General features: G+C 40.1%; 1 pseudogene; it reads left to right on the top strand.

Moving 5' to 3' along the window:
- The first annotated feature begins 588 nt into the window (after positions 1 to 588).
- Positions 589 to 7,909, top strand: LOC148038672 (uncharacterized; annotated as a pseudogene).
- Positions 7,910 to 15,554: the final 7,645 nt, after the last annotated feature.

The raw sequence follows: 15,554 nt of genomic DNA on the forward strand, positions 1-15,554 counted from the left end.
TACCGTCGATATTAGCGTCGCAAATTTACTGCACGCATCACTATTAGCGTCGCAAAATGCATCGCAAAGCATTGTTATCAGCATCACAAAATACCGATACAAATAGCGATGCTGATAATGACACTAATATCGACTATTCTATGGCGTCGCCAATAACGATGCTTTTTGCAACGATGAGGGTAATTTTCTTTATTCACATTTTCGTCGCTTTTAACATCGGTATAAGGCCTATATCTTGTAGTGAGTGATAAATCCAATGATGCATCGTTATGCTTTTGAAGGCTTGGATAAGATTTTGTGAGATGTCATGTCTTATAATCAACCTTTTGGTGGGAATACCATATTTTTTAGGGCGATTTTAGATAGATTTTGCATGTTGTGATCAAAGGAGATATTTAGAACATTGTGAGTGAATCCGTTCATTGCTCAACTTTGTGGCAACATGTAAGAATTTAAAAGCTGACACAAAACATGTGATCATGTCAAAAAAATGGCTCTCAAGGTGCATAATTCATTGGGTGGCTTCAAGCTATTAGAGATTGTATAGCCTTGATAGATACTACTAATATAGTTGTATTGCATACAAGCATGGTTATACAAGGGGGGTCAGTAAGGGATCTCATTGCAAATGTTTATAATGACTTCTCCAATATGCTTCATCAAGCAACTTTCTTTGTTGAAAATGTGATTCTTGCTCCAAGGAATGTGGAGGTTGAACAACTAAATTTAGAAGCACTGCGTTTGATGTCAAGAGATGTGAGGTAGTATTATAGTATTGATAGTATAGCTAATACAAATGATAATGCATTTCTCTACTTTGTATAATATTTGAATTATATTGATCTTGGAGGTGGATTTTCGCCACATTTATTGCTCTTGAAGGTAAATACACCTATTATTTTGCATCAAAATTTGAATCCTGTGAGAGGGCTGTGTAACGAAACGAGGTTGATATGCAAGGCTTTCACTAGCAAGGTATTGGAAGTTGAGATCATTGTAGATACAAATATTGGTTCCGGAGTATTCATTCCAAGAATAACCTTCATTCTTACAACATTACACTTTTTCTTCTTTATGGGGCAATGCTAGTTTCCTATACGACTAGCATTCAAAATGACTATTAACAAGGTTCAATGTCAAAGTTTGACTTTAGTGGAGCTCTATCTTAAAAGTTCAATTTGCACACATGGCAATTGTATGTGGTGTTTTCTTGGGTGAAATCTTTTGTTTGGGCTAAAAATCTTATTGCAAGATAACGATTGCTATGCGGGTTCTAGTATTATTATTGTGTACAAGGAAGTCTTGCAAAGGGTTTGAATGCTACTTGCAATGTGTATCACACTTGATTGCTTTGAATACTATTTCTCTTTATGGATTCATTTCATGTTTGTTTGTTTAATTTTTTCGATTTTGCTATATAGAAACATAAGATTTCAATATTTGGTTGCTTTTGTGCATCTCAAGCTCAGATGAATTTGCAAGAGAAATTCTTGCCTTTCGTATATGAACCTAAAATGTGTAGACCTCTTACACACATGGTTGAGCATCTTGAGAATCTTCCATTTGTTTAGAGGTGAGAAAGCTTGTTTATTGAGATTATCTACACGAGGGATATGTGGCACCCCTTGTCTACAGCCACATTGTATCTCAGTTACACTCAAGGAGGATTCCTCCTTGATGACAATGATGGGAGTGTCATAGCTTGTGATGCTTGGTTGTGTTGTATCGACCGAATATGGATATCGACCAAGGTATTTCTTTGCCTTCACTCTAATTGCCTTTGTTGTTTTGTGTGTTCATAAAATGTACTCTTGTTAATTTTGTGTTGTGTTGTTGTAGCAATAGATAACATGTTTTGTATAGAAGTATAGTCATTGCAAGGTTTCAATTGAAATTCCCTCACCCATGCATGTGCAAATGAGGACACTTGCTATCATTGATAATAATGGTCGCAAAAGAAAATTGCTTGAAAACTAGATGATAACGTAGATATGCAAGCTACTTTCATATATCATTTCTCCCCTCTTCTAAAGAAGTGCATTCTTTATATGTATACATAGAATGGTACTATGGATGGACTCTTTTATGCTTTTGGATTATATAGTTATGTTTGCAAATGCGGACACATGTTGTCATTGGTAATAGATGCTTGCAAAAGAAATCTATTTGAAAACTAAATGGTGCTTTGATCATTTATCTTTTTTTGTTGGTTTTATGTGTGGATAATTTGACACGAAATTTCTATGTTTTACCTATTATCTCAAACATGCATTGTGATGTTGTGAGAAATAATGAGAGAGGGTTGTGTGTTGCCTATATATTATAAGAAGTGAGTTTAGGGTTTGGTGTATAGTTAATGGAGATAGCGTTGAGAGAGAAAGTGAGAGAGAGGGGCAGGGAGGGGAGGGGAGGGGGAGAGCAAAGGAGAGGGGAGTTAAAATACCATAGTGTTACATGCACCCTAAAGCCTCGCACTTGCATGGGTTCTAGTGTAGAGTGCTAATTTATTATTAATAATACAATTCCCTTTGGCACAACTAGTGTTCCTTGTGCTTTCTCTCTCCCCCTTTTTGTGTGCACTTTCTCTCTCCTTTTTTGTGTAACACGATGGTAACACAACGAAAATCAAAATAATGTGCGGAGAGGATGAGAGAAAAGGAGAGGGGAGTTAAAATACCATCCCCTTTTCTTTGTGTGCACTTTCTCTCTCCTTTTTCCCTCTATATCTCTCACATTTTCGTTTTTGCTTTTTTCACTCTCTTCTTTTGTTATGCTTCCCTTCCCTTCTCTTCTCTCTCTCTCTCTCTCTCTCTCTCTCTCTCTCTCTCTCTCTCTCTCTCTCTCTCTCTCTCTCTCTCTCTCTCGTTCTCTAATTTTAGTTTATCATCTCTCTCCCCCTCTTTTTTCTCTTTCTTTACATCCCCCCTCTTTCTCTTGTCTTTTTTGTCTTGTGATACTTTTTTACCTCTCTCTCTCTCTCTCTCTCTCCCTTTTTGTTTTTTCTATCTCTACCTCTTCTTTTTTCTCTTTTTACCTTTCATTCCTCTCCCCACTCTCTCTTCAAACACAGTCAAAGAGAGAGCTCTTAATAGGGAGAAGCTTGTGTGTGTGTGTGTGAAAGGTTGGGAGTCTATGAGGAGATAGTTGTGCCACTAGTAGAATGCCGTCGTGCCATCGTTAGAAGGCCATCATGTCTTTTGGACCTTGCTGCTTTGCTGGCTGCCAATGGCCTCTCTCCTTCTAGAGTCTTTTGTTGCTTCATTGGCAAGGCGAGAGAGAGAGAGAGAGAGAGAGAGAGAGAGAGAGAGAGAGAGAGAGAGAGAGAGAGAGAGAGAGAGAGAGAGAGAGAGAGAGAGAGAGAGAGAGAGAGAGCCAAGCAGGCCCTGTACATCCGTAGTTGCCAAGGGACTTACCACACTCATACAGAAAGATTATGGCGCTATGAGAGAGAGTGTGTGTGTCTGTAGCAACTCACACAAAAAGATATGGCGCATTGAGAGAGAGAGAGAGAGAGAGAGAGAGAGAGAGAGAGAGAGAGGATGATATAGAACATGGGTGCTATCCAAAAAGGGTAAAGAGGGAGATAAAACTTAATAGTGACATAAGAGAGAAAAGAGGGCATACAATTGCAATTTTGATAGGTTTGGAATAAAGTTGTAGGCTCCAGAGGTCATGTAGAGGTTCCAAACCTCCCAAATCTATAACAAAAATACTATATAATAGAATAATAGATAGAAGATATATAGATAGATAGATAATAGCTAATATCTTACTACTATATTATTTTGGTTGTAGATTCAATAAGCCCCAAACTTAGAGAGGGCTTCTTGAACCTACTTTCTTTTTCAAACCTCTCTTTTTCAATTAAAACCCCCTCCCCTCCTCCCTCGCCCATTTCTCTTTCTCATTGTAAGGCCTAAGCTCTCTCTCTCTCTCTCTCTCTCTCTCTCTCTCTCTCTCTCCTTTTTTAAAATTTAAACCCCCTCCTTTCTCTCTCACTTATAATCTCTCCATTTCTCTTTTCCCTTCCCTTTTAAATTGAATTCCTCCCCCCCTCTCTCTCATGTGTAGGGCCTAGGTTTCTTTTTCCCTCTCTCTCTCTCTTTCTCTCTCTCCTTTAATTAAATCAAAATTCTTTTTAAATCAAAAGTTTCTCTTGCTCTCAATTAGATTAAAATTTTATTTTAATTAAATATTTTTAAAAATAATTTATTTTTTGGACATAATTTTTCACACACTTTTAGAGAGAGAGAGAGAGAGAGAGAGAGAAGAAGAAGAAGAAGAAAGGGGAAGAGAGGAAATAGAAAAATAGAGAGTGAAAGGAAAAAACTTGAAAGAGAAAGAGAGAGCAAAAAAGAAAGAAGATGAGAGAGAGGGGAAATAGAGAGAGAGAATTATAGAGAGAGAAAATATACAATTTAAGAGAGAGAGAGAGAGAGGAAAAGAGAGGAGAGAGGGAGGTGAGAGACAGAGAGAAAATAAAAAGAAGAAGAGAGAGAATTTGAACACATAGAGAGAATTATAAAGAGAGGAAATATAAAATTTAAAAGAAAGAGAAAATAAAAAATTCAAAGAGAGAATGAAGAGAGAGAGAGAGAATAAGAAAAAAAGGGGAAAAATGAGAGAGAGAGAGAGAGAAAGAGAGAATAATAATAATAATAAATATGAAAGAATAAAAAGAGAGGGAAAAAAGAGGAAAGAGAAAAGTCTTTTTTAAATTTGAATATTTTTTGAGAGAGGGGGAAAGGAGAGAAGAGAGAGCGAGAGAATATAAAATTTAAAAGAGAGAGGGGAAGAAGAAAAAAAGGAAATTTAGGAGAAGGGGAGAAGAAAATAGGGGAGAGAGAGAGAGAGAGAGAGAGAGAGGAGAAGAAAAGGACTATGAACATAAAGAGAGAATTATGTATAGGAAAAATATAAAATTCACATACTTTAAAAGAGATTGAGTGGGGAAAAGGAAGTAAAAGAAGAAGAAGAAGAAGAGAGAGAGAGGAAACATGAATAGAGAATTCTGTATAGGAAAAATATAAAATTCACATACTTTAAAAGAGATTGAGTGGGGAAAAGGAAGTGAAAGAAGAAGAAGAAGAGAGAGAGAGAGGAAACATGAAGAGAGAATTATAGAGAGAGGAAATATAAAATGTAAAAAGAGAAAGAGAATAAAAATAGAGGAGAGAGAGAGAGAGAGAGAGAGAGAGAAGAATAAGAAGAAGAGAGAATATAAACATAAAGAGAGAGAGAATAATAGAGAGAAGAAATATAAAATTTAAAAGAGAGAGAGAGACTAAATTTTTTAAAAAGAGAATGAAGAGAGAGACAGAAGAAGAAGAAGAAGAGGGAGAGAGAAGGAAAAAAGAGGAGAGGGAGAGAGAAGGAAAAGAGAGGAGAAAGGGGAGAGAGAGATAAGAAAAAATAGGGAGAGAAAAAAGGAGAGAGAGAGAACTAGGAGAGGAAAAAAAATCTACTAAAATAGAAGGTAAAGAGAAAATTAAACATAGGGAATTGGAGAGAGAGAGGGTGAAGAAAAAAATTAGAAACGGAGAGGGAAAAGAGGAGAGAGAAAGAGAAGAAATAGATTGTTGAGCAAAACTTCTCGTTCCGTGGACGCAAAGCACGAGTGAAATGCTAATAATATATAATTTCAAAAAATGCCCAAGAAGGTTGCCTTTGATAAATTGGCTAGGGTAAGGGGGCTAGTTGTTGAACGCCCGCCAATAATGGCACAAAACCTTGACCCTAATGGGGCCTAGTGATAGCACATTTTTAGCCTATTTAAAAAAGAAAAGCTTATCTTTTTCGACACAATTTGTTACATAGTCAAAATGTTATATTTTTTGTTTCTATTTGTGCCTTTTCTAGGCTTCTTCTTACACACTATGTTCTTCTCGTACTCCTTTGTCGCTTTATTGGGCCCCACACCAACCACACGACTACTTCCTACATTCAAAAACCCACAAAATCCAACGTGTCAGTACTTAGCTGTCCTATCTTGCAACTAATACCTGCATAGCATCATGATAATACCACATCCACTTATACCTTAAATGATTCAAATTTTGCTAAATCAAATAATTCAAATTCTACCCATTTGATTTGGCCAATCATAGAACATGTCATGGATCAACACTAATGTATAACAAAAGCATACGATCATGACAACAACACTTACAACAAACTTCTGTATTGCTCTCCCTATGTATTGCTATTACCTAAATTTTCTTTAGTGCCTATTCTTGAAGGCTTCCACGCCCATAGTTCCATCTATATTTTTCCCTACTTCTACTTGACCAAATTAGTGAGTGATTCACTGCCAAGCCTGCATATTTGTATTGGCCAATCACATAGTGAGCGATTTAGATTGTACTTGCAATTCTCTTCCAATTCTCTCAGCCACTGTTTGATTAAATCCAATGTCTTCTACTAGTCCCCCTTGCAAATGCAAAAGATGTGTGTCTGAGAGAATACCTATCATTGACCAGTTCTTATGCACCAATAATCTCCTACAGAGGAATGTTGAGCGTGTTTGTTGCTATGGTGGCATTCAAGTCAAGCCCCTTGCATTTTGCAAGGCTCCAAAAGCATCCAAGCTATGTATCCAACCCATTCCCCCTTGTGCACTCCCTTTAGCATCCTCCATACCTATTGCAAAGCATCTCTCTACCTCTAAGAGGTAGTCTTTGCTTATAGACAGCAAGACACAGTCACCTAAGAAGAAATTCTATGTGAAGGATTATTCATCTCTTTTAAAGGACGTGTTATAGCTGTCACTCTCTGCCTTACAAGGTACATATTCTAATAAGGTTAGTTTGTAGTTATGGATATATTTTCCATGCTGGAATGCAACAACTCACGTGTCTTGCATTAGTATATTTCTTGTAGATGACAAGGTCTACTATTCGAAGCAGTAGCCACATAAAGGGGAGGTTCAATCCCACCCAACGATGCCAAGCCTCTTCTCCACAAGTCCAATGTAGGAAATCTCACTCCAAAGGAGCTTAGTAGAAACCCCTCTCATCAACACTTCCTCAATCAGCCCCCATTGAACCACCAATAGAGGTACGAAGAAAGAAAGTGGTCAAGCAATGGACTATTGAAGACATGGCTCGGATCATGATGTGGGGGTTTCTCTAAGGAAGTGCGCTACTAGATATGGGATGAGTGCCTCAACAATCCTAAATTGGCAAGCGGGGAGGACTAATAAGAAGGCAAAGGGACTAGCTACAATGTTAACTGTAGAAGAAGAGGGAGCTCTTATTGATTGGTGCTTCAAAAAATGCGATTCAGGCCATGGTGTTTCTGTCCTTGATGTGAGGCTCAAAGTTGTTGAAATATGTCAAACCATGCATACAGTATTCAGTCAAGGCATTCCTTGGAAGAGCTGCTGGAATTGCTTTCGCAAGCCACATCCAGAATTGGAGTTTCAAGTAAGTGAACCCTTGGAGCAATCCAAGGCCATTAGTTTTCAACTAGAAATTTTAATGACTATCCATGAGAACTTGAAGACACTATACGATCTACAAAACTACCCCACAAGCAACATTTGGAATGTAGATGAGACAGGTTTCCAAGGCTCTAGAGATAAAGGCATGAGAGTACTTGCACGCAAAGGAACAAGAGATGTATATGGAATGATCACAGACTCTAGGGAATGGATGACAATTTTATGTTGTGTTAATGATGTTGGTGATGCCATTCCTGGATACTACATCTTCAAAGGACAAAGGGTCATATCCAAGACTATGAAGAGAAAGCTGTCATGGCCATGCAAAGGAAAGCATGGATGACCAGGGAGTTGTTCCATGCATGGATGGATCATTTCCACAATTGTATTGATGAGTCTATGGGCTTTGCAAATAGGCACTTGTTGCTGATTCTTGATGGCTATGGCAGACCATGTTCAAATCATTGAAGAATCATTTCCGTAAAGAAAGGGTAGTTTGGTAGCATAGGATACAAAGGGCTCAAGCATCTAAGGGTGACCTAGCTTCAATAGTACCCAAGGCTTTCCAACTTTCATGCACTGAAGGCAATATCATAGCTAGTTTTAGGGCCACTAGGTTATGGTCTCTTAATCCAAGAGCTCTACAATTTGATGGGATGCCCTTCAACACATGAATGTCATTGCAAGTGAAGAAAGGATGCCAGAGGAACTTGCATCACAAGTTTCCAACACCCCAATGGAAGAGCATGTAGAAGGTCAAGCCATAGAGGCATTAACATCATTGGGGGCTAATGAAGTGTTGCCCAATGAATATAAGTCTACACAACCAACAAATCCAAGTCCTTTAGATGATGCCACAAGGATTCTAGACATATTGCGATGGCCTCTAATAGAGGTTTCGGTCCATCGTGCACCTAGGGAGGCATTTGTGGACTATACCAATAGCCTTATTCTAACATCAGATCATTACATTGAGAGCTTGAAGGCAAAGAATGCTAAAAATGAAGATATTGCTAGGGCCAAGGAGGAGAAAAGACTCGAGAGAGAGTGCAAGAAGAAAGAGAACTCGGCTGCCAGCTGAGGTACACAAATGACAAAGAGAGGCACAACGATAGGCAAAACTCACAAGAAGAGCATGGGAAGTTGAAGAACTAGTAGCTAGAAAACGTCTTCGAGCAATCCTATGGGAAGGTATAGGAGGTTTAGATGATCACCGTTTGTAGCTACATATTGATGGTCCTCACCATCAGATGGCATGAAGAGCGTGTCTAGAGAAGCTCGAAAACAATGTGTCATTGAAGAGCTAACAATTGATGCAATGTGGCTACCTAGATAGCAATTGTAGCATTGCTACAGGTAGCTTCCATGAAGCTTCTTCCCTCTTTTTCGATTGACTATTCTAGCCTATAGTACACTAGCTACCAACTCCCCCATTTTGTATCTACTATCCAATCAATGCTAATACAACACCTCTCTTATGTATCAATAGATCAAATTTGGATCAATTATTAAGTTCAATTTTGTCTCACCACTTGTATTTGTATGTACCTGTTTGCACAACACAACAAGCTATTCCAATGTTCATACACTACAGTTGTTTTTTTTTTTTGGAAGCTTCACATAGTAATTAGCCACAGAATGAGGGAGAGGGTACTGGTGAGAGGAGTCTCACCTTTGTCTGCCTCTCTGTATTGCTTAATCTTTGCACAACTCTGCTTCCGATGCTTTCGTATTTGCGAACAACAAAAAGAGAATGGCATGAGATGGGTGCTTACTAAATTGGCATGGGATGGATTGTCCGACTACCCCATTTGCAAGTAAACCCTGCTTGCTCCCCTCTTGAAAACAATTAACTTTACCAATTAAAGGGCCACATGCTAAAGAGGTAGCATGTACCCGACTCAATTCTTGCTTGTTATTCATTTCTTCCTCAGATTTATTAGATGCAACAGTTGGATGACATGGTCCACCATCTACTTAATTGCTTCATACTTCATATACTTCATACTTCAATGAATTCACCACATGCAAAAAGTATAGAATATGAGCCACTTCAAATTTGTAGAACATTTTCACACTCTACAACACACCAAGCTGTGAAAATTATAATGCAAGAATAGATGGGCATGTTTGACACAAAAATCCCCCTTGATTATCATGTATTTGCTTTCGATTCCCAACGACCCAATTCATAGTTAAAAGGCTTGAGCATAAATCATAACAAAGATACCAAACTGGGTATGGCAAACCAAAATAGATCTACAAATGATCAATTCTGGACAAAGAGCCATGACTATGTGTGACATCTAGCACATACCAAGTCATCTCCCATGAACCATTATTAGCAAACAATGCTAATAACACCCATACAAACCACCTTCACCCCTTCATAGTGGTTAGGTTAGGCTTGTTCCAAAGTCACACTTCTTTTTTGAATTGATTAGGACCAACAGAAAGTAAACAAAGTCGGAGATCTTAACCACCAAAGATAAAAAAACCAACAATAATGCAACAGACTCCAACATAATGAAACAAAATACTTGGTCTCTTTGAAATTTTGAAATTTAGATATGGGACATATCAAAATTCACCAAGCCAAAAATCAAGCAAATAGCTCTTGATTGGCAAGAACTCTCTGGCCTATAATAAACTGAGAGGTCGATCAATACTAGTAAGCATAATAAACTAAGAGGCCCATAATAAACTGCCAAAAATCAAGCAAAAGCTGTCAATTGGCAAGAAATCTCCCTTTGCTTTGTGCAATGTACCTGCAAAGAGGAGCTCTACAACACCACACAGATAGAAACCCTACAAAGTTAGCATGAACATCAAGGCATGCATGGCAAAAATTAGAACACACTTGCAGATAGGAGAAGCAATCAGTCCAGGTTGAGGGGCGTTTTTGGAAATGGATGGCATCCCTGCATGCTCAACGTCATGTTGCCAATCCAGGGGGAGCATTCTACAAATTGGAGAAAGCCTCATATTGCCAATCATGAAGAGCAATCTTCAACAGGGTGCCATGCCCTGCTGCTCAAGGCACAATTCTCCCTATATTTGCAAGATGATTCTCACCGCAAATGGTCTCAAACTCAACCCCTCCATGCATGTGACATTGCCCATGCTATCAGTGTTGAGCCCCATCGCAACACCCTTCACATTACCAAGCCAAGATTTTCGTAGTGTCACTTGAAGATGGCATCTTAGAGCTCCCCTCTTGATTCCTGCATGTAAGTCATCAAAATTGCTTCTCCTAAAAAAACTGCGCATTGGACATTCCTTTGCGGCACCTTCTTCCAACATTGATGCCACTCAAGTGTGAGACAGGGAAGTGTCGGTACATGGAAAGTGGAGGAATCAAGGGCGACTGTATGTGGGGGCTTTCCAATGGCACAGTGTAGCAACGGGGGTGAGAGAGAGAAAGCATGTACTCAAGACACTCAACAGAGAGAGAGAGAGAGAGAGAGAGAGAGAGAGAGAGAGAGAGAGAGAGAGAGAGAGAGAGATGTCTCGCCATGTAGTGTTCCACCAATGGAGTTGCATGGAGAAGTAGCCATTAGGACTGGCTCCTAACTGGTTGTTGCCCATGCTTGGTTTGTTCGGGCAATTGCGACACGTGGCAGGGGAAGGAGTGTTTGCCATCGTGCCCCCCAAAAAATTACACCAAGTTTTTTCATACTTTTTTAAAATTAAAATTCCTAGTTAATTCCACTTGTCCTATTTTCCCTCAGCAAGAAATTGATGTGGCACACCTACAATAAGGTTGGGGCGCCCAAATTGTTAATGTAGAGGGGCCAATGGTGTGTAAAAAGTTAAGAATTCCACCATTGGCCCCCTTACCCTACATCAACCTCCAATTACAATTGGCGTAACCAGGAGTTAGATTCATAGATAATTTTAGGAGCTGCTTCTGGGACGAGTAGGTTGGGATGGGAGATGAGGAAGAATCTAGCACGCGAAGGTGTCACGTCGGAGCTATCTGCACTGCGGCTCCCCCTTTTTAAGCTAGACGTCTCGTTCTTGCAGCAGGACAGTCTCAAGAACACGGATAAGATTGTTGCATTCAAAAACAGTTTTTGAAGATAACAAGGGCAGGTTCAAGTGAGACCTGTGCCGCTCTGAACTTAGGCGGTACTTGATCTGCAAAATCGCTGAAAGGAAGCTACATGATGTTACTGCCAAAGAAGCAAGGCCAAGCGGTTGGCTCCTTGTCTCTCTTCACGTACCATGGAAGTGGCAGATGACTCTGGTAGTGTTCTTTCCGAGCCCTGGCCGGGACCAGCCGCAATGCTCTGCAGATTGTATCAAGTGGGAGAGGATTCTTGGAGTCTTCTTTTCGATACTTGGTTCTTACAGCAGATTTCTTCTACATGCCCTTAATAAAGATTGTCGGGATCAGCCAGTATTCCCTGCAGATTGTATTACGTGGGTCTGAGTCTTTCTTCGACCTATCCAGGGAAAGATTGATGTAACCCCTCTTCATGGCTGGGCTTTCCTCAGGGCCTAAATTGAAGGTGTTTTTTTCTATGGACCATGGGCATGGTTCAAGCCCTGATGATTCTGGGAAAAGATTTCAGGAGTTTTGGGAGCTATGCAAACACAGTAATCGGCTTTTATGAGCCTCCACATCATAGCACAGAACTGCAACAGAAGATCCTCAAATGACTAGAGGCCTTTGATTATGCTACACTTGCATGTGGGATCCTTCCCAATGTTCTTGTGTTGAGATATCAAGTTCCTTTTGCAGAACATCTCTCATCCTGGCTGCTGATGGGTTTGTTCACGGTCAAAGTTTTGGCTGACACAAATTCAGATAAAGCGCATGGTAGGGCAAATTTGATTTTATAATTTCACTTTGGACAGGTACTACACAATTTGGTTTCTGCATGCTTTGTATAATTTGTTTCTAAATGTTTATGGTGGAGGTGCTTATTTATGAGGAAGCCATTAACCAAGGTTATGCTATTGCTCTACCGCTCTTTGTTGTCATTTTACCCACCGTTAACGAATTGTAATTATAGGACTAATCAAGGCTCTTTACAGTGCCAATCCTGATCTTGTGAGAGGGTTCAAAGTCCCACATAGATGTGGGCTGATGGCAATGATAGCAGTAGAGATGGACAATGAAGACAATATGCATATTAAGGTCTAAAATGACCTCGAAAAGCTCCAAATCCGGTTCAACAACCAAAGGAGAGAATGGTCTAGCGTGAGAAGAGAGCTCTAGCGAATTATCACGAATTCGATTTGGCAAGCTCTCTTTGTGAAGTTAGACTAGATGTGAATCTCTTGTAGGTGATTAAGCTATCTCCGGGAGTACGCAAGGAATTCAAAAAGTTCATGCATACGGGGTATATCATAGAACCTTTGGGTATAGCACGAGTAAGAGATGATTGGTTTGAGCATGCAAAAAAGCACTGCCCAAGGGTTGTTGCCTACGTTGATGGAATACTAGTGGATCATGCTATTGTAGATATGGGATCCTTTGTAAATATCACGAGTTCAGAATTGGTGGAGAGGCTGGGTCTCGCAATTCAAAAAAACGCCTCCATGATTCTTAGAATGGCTGATGATAGTTTAAGGCAGCCCAAAGGTTGCATCACTAAAGTCCATGTCACTGTTGCAAATATAGAATGCCTTCTGGACTTTGGGGTGATTAGATTCACAGGGCGTCTTAGCTAGGTAGACCTTGGATCTTGCAAGCAGACTATCAAGTGTTGCTAGGTAGATCCTGGATCTTGTAAGCAGACTATCAAGTATATATACCCGTCGGATAACTGATATTTGGTAGAGTTGCCCGATGCATTGTAGTTGATGCTTATCCTGAGTCTCCTCAAAGCGAGAGAGCTCCTCTATTCTCTATGAAATTAGAGACATTAGAAGATGTTAAAGGTTCATGCATTATGCTGTGGCCCACCCTCATATGCTAGAAGACTTATTGTGTTTAAGGTGGCCTAACTCAGCTTTTAGGCCGATGATGCGTTTGTTGGTGTATCCTCAATGGAGAGGCTGATTATAGATTTTCCAATCATCCTAGATGGTCTTCTGCTAGTGCTCTGTGGGACTAATTGACAGGTGGTAACAGAGCTCTAAAAAGTTCAATATGTATCCACCATCTCTTGTCTTGCAGGTGTTGTAAGGCTGTGGCAATCAATTTGAGAGTCGATAGAGTTCCCCATTATAGGACCCAACTATGGTGGTCAAGAGTCATCATGATCCAGCATAGACAACCAACTCTCTTATGGTGATATCCATGTTGATGATGAATCAATTGAGTTGTGTGTGCTGGGAAGCACAATGGGTATGTCTAGGCAGTACCATAGTGGTGGCAGTGCATCCAATTGGAGACTGTGGTCCCTAAACCATGCACTAATTTGTGTAAACCAGCAACATGTGTCTCTTCTCCTGCTAGCTATTGTGAAGAGTGCAGTGGCAATCAAGGCTATCTTATAGTCATTGAGGACTTGGGTCTGGAGAAGGTGAAACAGAGAAGGATAGCTTCATGATATTGACATGATACGTGAACTGTGATACTGAATTAGCAACCCAGGATGGAAAGGGTGCCAAAAAAGATGATGATCTTGGTCTTCCCAAGGTTCATTGTGATGTGTCTCTGTACACCTAAGGCTTTTAGGATAACAAGATGTGTTGTGATCCATTGAGAGAATCTGAGATAAGCACAATGTCATCAGCATTCAATAGATCAGGGATCACGACTCTTGCTAGCTGTGCTCTTGGCTCTCCAATTCTCTTTATAAAGTCAGCAATCTCACTCATGTATAGTGTTGGTGTGAACTCTTGCTTCACATTGATTGTGCAATGGACCATGTTAGATGCCCCACTCAAGGTGCGAACCTGACCTGCCACTGACTCCTTTATCATAGAGTTGATCTGTAAACTTGGCCCGAGAAATTGTGTTGAAGGCCTTGCAAAAATTCACAAAGCAACAATTTGTGATTGGCCTTCTTAGTGATGTCCATAGAGTGAAAATATGGTCAAGAGTGGAGTTTTCTTATCTGTGGCCAGCTTGTTTGGCTGTCTTCTGCAAATGGGTGTCAACTGACCTGCTTAATGCATGCTCAAGGATAGAGCCAAATCCTGCCCAAGGTGTGGTCATCAGAATCATGAATCATGGACATCTTGTAGTTGTTGGACTTTGTTGAGTCATTTGCCTTGTGGCTAGGACAATGATGTTGGTGGCATGTAATGATACGTACATGTCAAGGATATGGCCATGTAGGCATGGTCTATCCCCTCATCTATAGGATTCACATGCTTAATGTCAGTACAATTGACTATTTTAGAGTGTGCATGTCTCTCTCTCTCTCTCTACACACACACACATGTGAATGTCTCTGTAACGTGTCCATCTGTTATCTTCAGGACACGTCTTAGCAATCCTTCGGAAAGGATGTCTAGAAAGCTCCGCTCGGCACTCACATGGAATGTTACTGGGTTTGCGATCTAGGGCTTTCCGTGTCTGCCACGTAGCGGAAGTATTCCGGCCGTTCCCACTTAGGACCGACCTGAGTTAGGGATTTCCCTATTAGTCATTTTCTAACGGCAATTAGTATCGAACCCGAGCGAACTACTTTACGCAGAAACGCCAGGTCCGAAGCGGATTCACGTTGCACTTGGATCAAGGAGAATGGGAAACGAGAGGGATGCGAAGCTCAACCTCTCTGCCATAAGGCATAGTCCCATTCCGTTCCCCTAAAACAGCATAAATCGGGATCATCTATAACTTAGACTCTAGGTCAACGCTCTTGCTGTTCGTGTTCTTTGAACGATCTTCTTGCTGTCCATCGCGATTAAGAAAAGTTTCCGGCCAACCGGGACTACCCATCTGTAGGACACACCTATGGCCACATCCTCCGCACTTTCCTCAGGTTGTTTAGTTATTTAATTACCTAACACATTTAGTTGGACATATATCAATCAGCTTCCTTAATTAGCTCGTTAGGCATTGGTTCCTTTACGTAATCATAGCACTTGACATAGAAAAACAATGTCAAACAAGTTACTTTTTAACAGGTTATCATATTTATCTTTGAAATACATAAAGTCCAGCCCGTAGGCTTATCCATAATCCGCTCGAAAGCTATCCAGCAAT

Source organism: Lygodium microphyllum, chromosome 3 (genome assembly GCF_053477565.2).
Source record: "Lygodium microphyllum isolate KBCC chromosome 3, Lygodium_microphyllum_v1.1.10, whole genome shotgun sequence".
Taxonomy (NCBI): domain Eukaryota; kingdom Viridiplantae; phylum Streptophyta; class Polypodiopsida; order Schizaeales; family Lygodiaceae; genus Lygodium; species Lygodium microphyllum.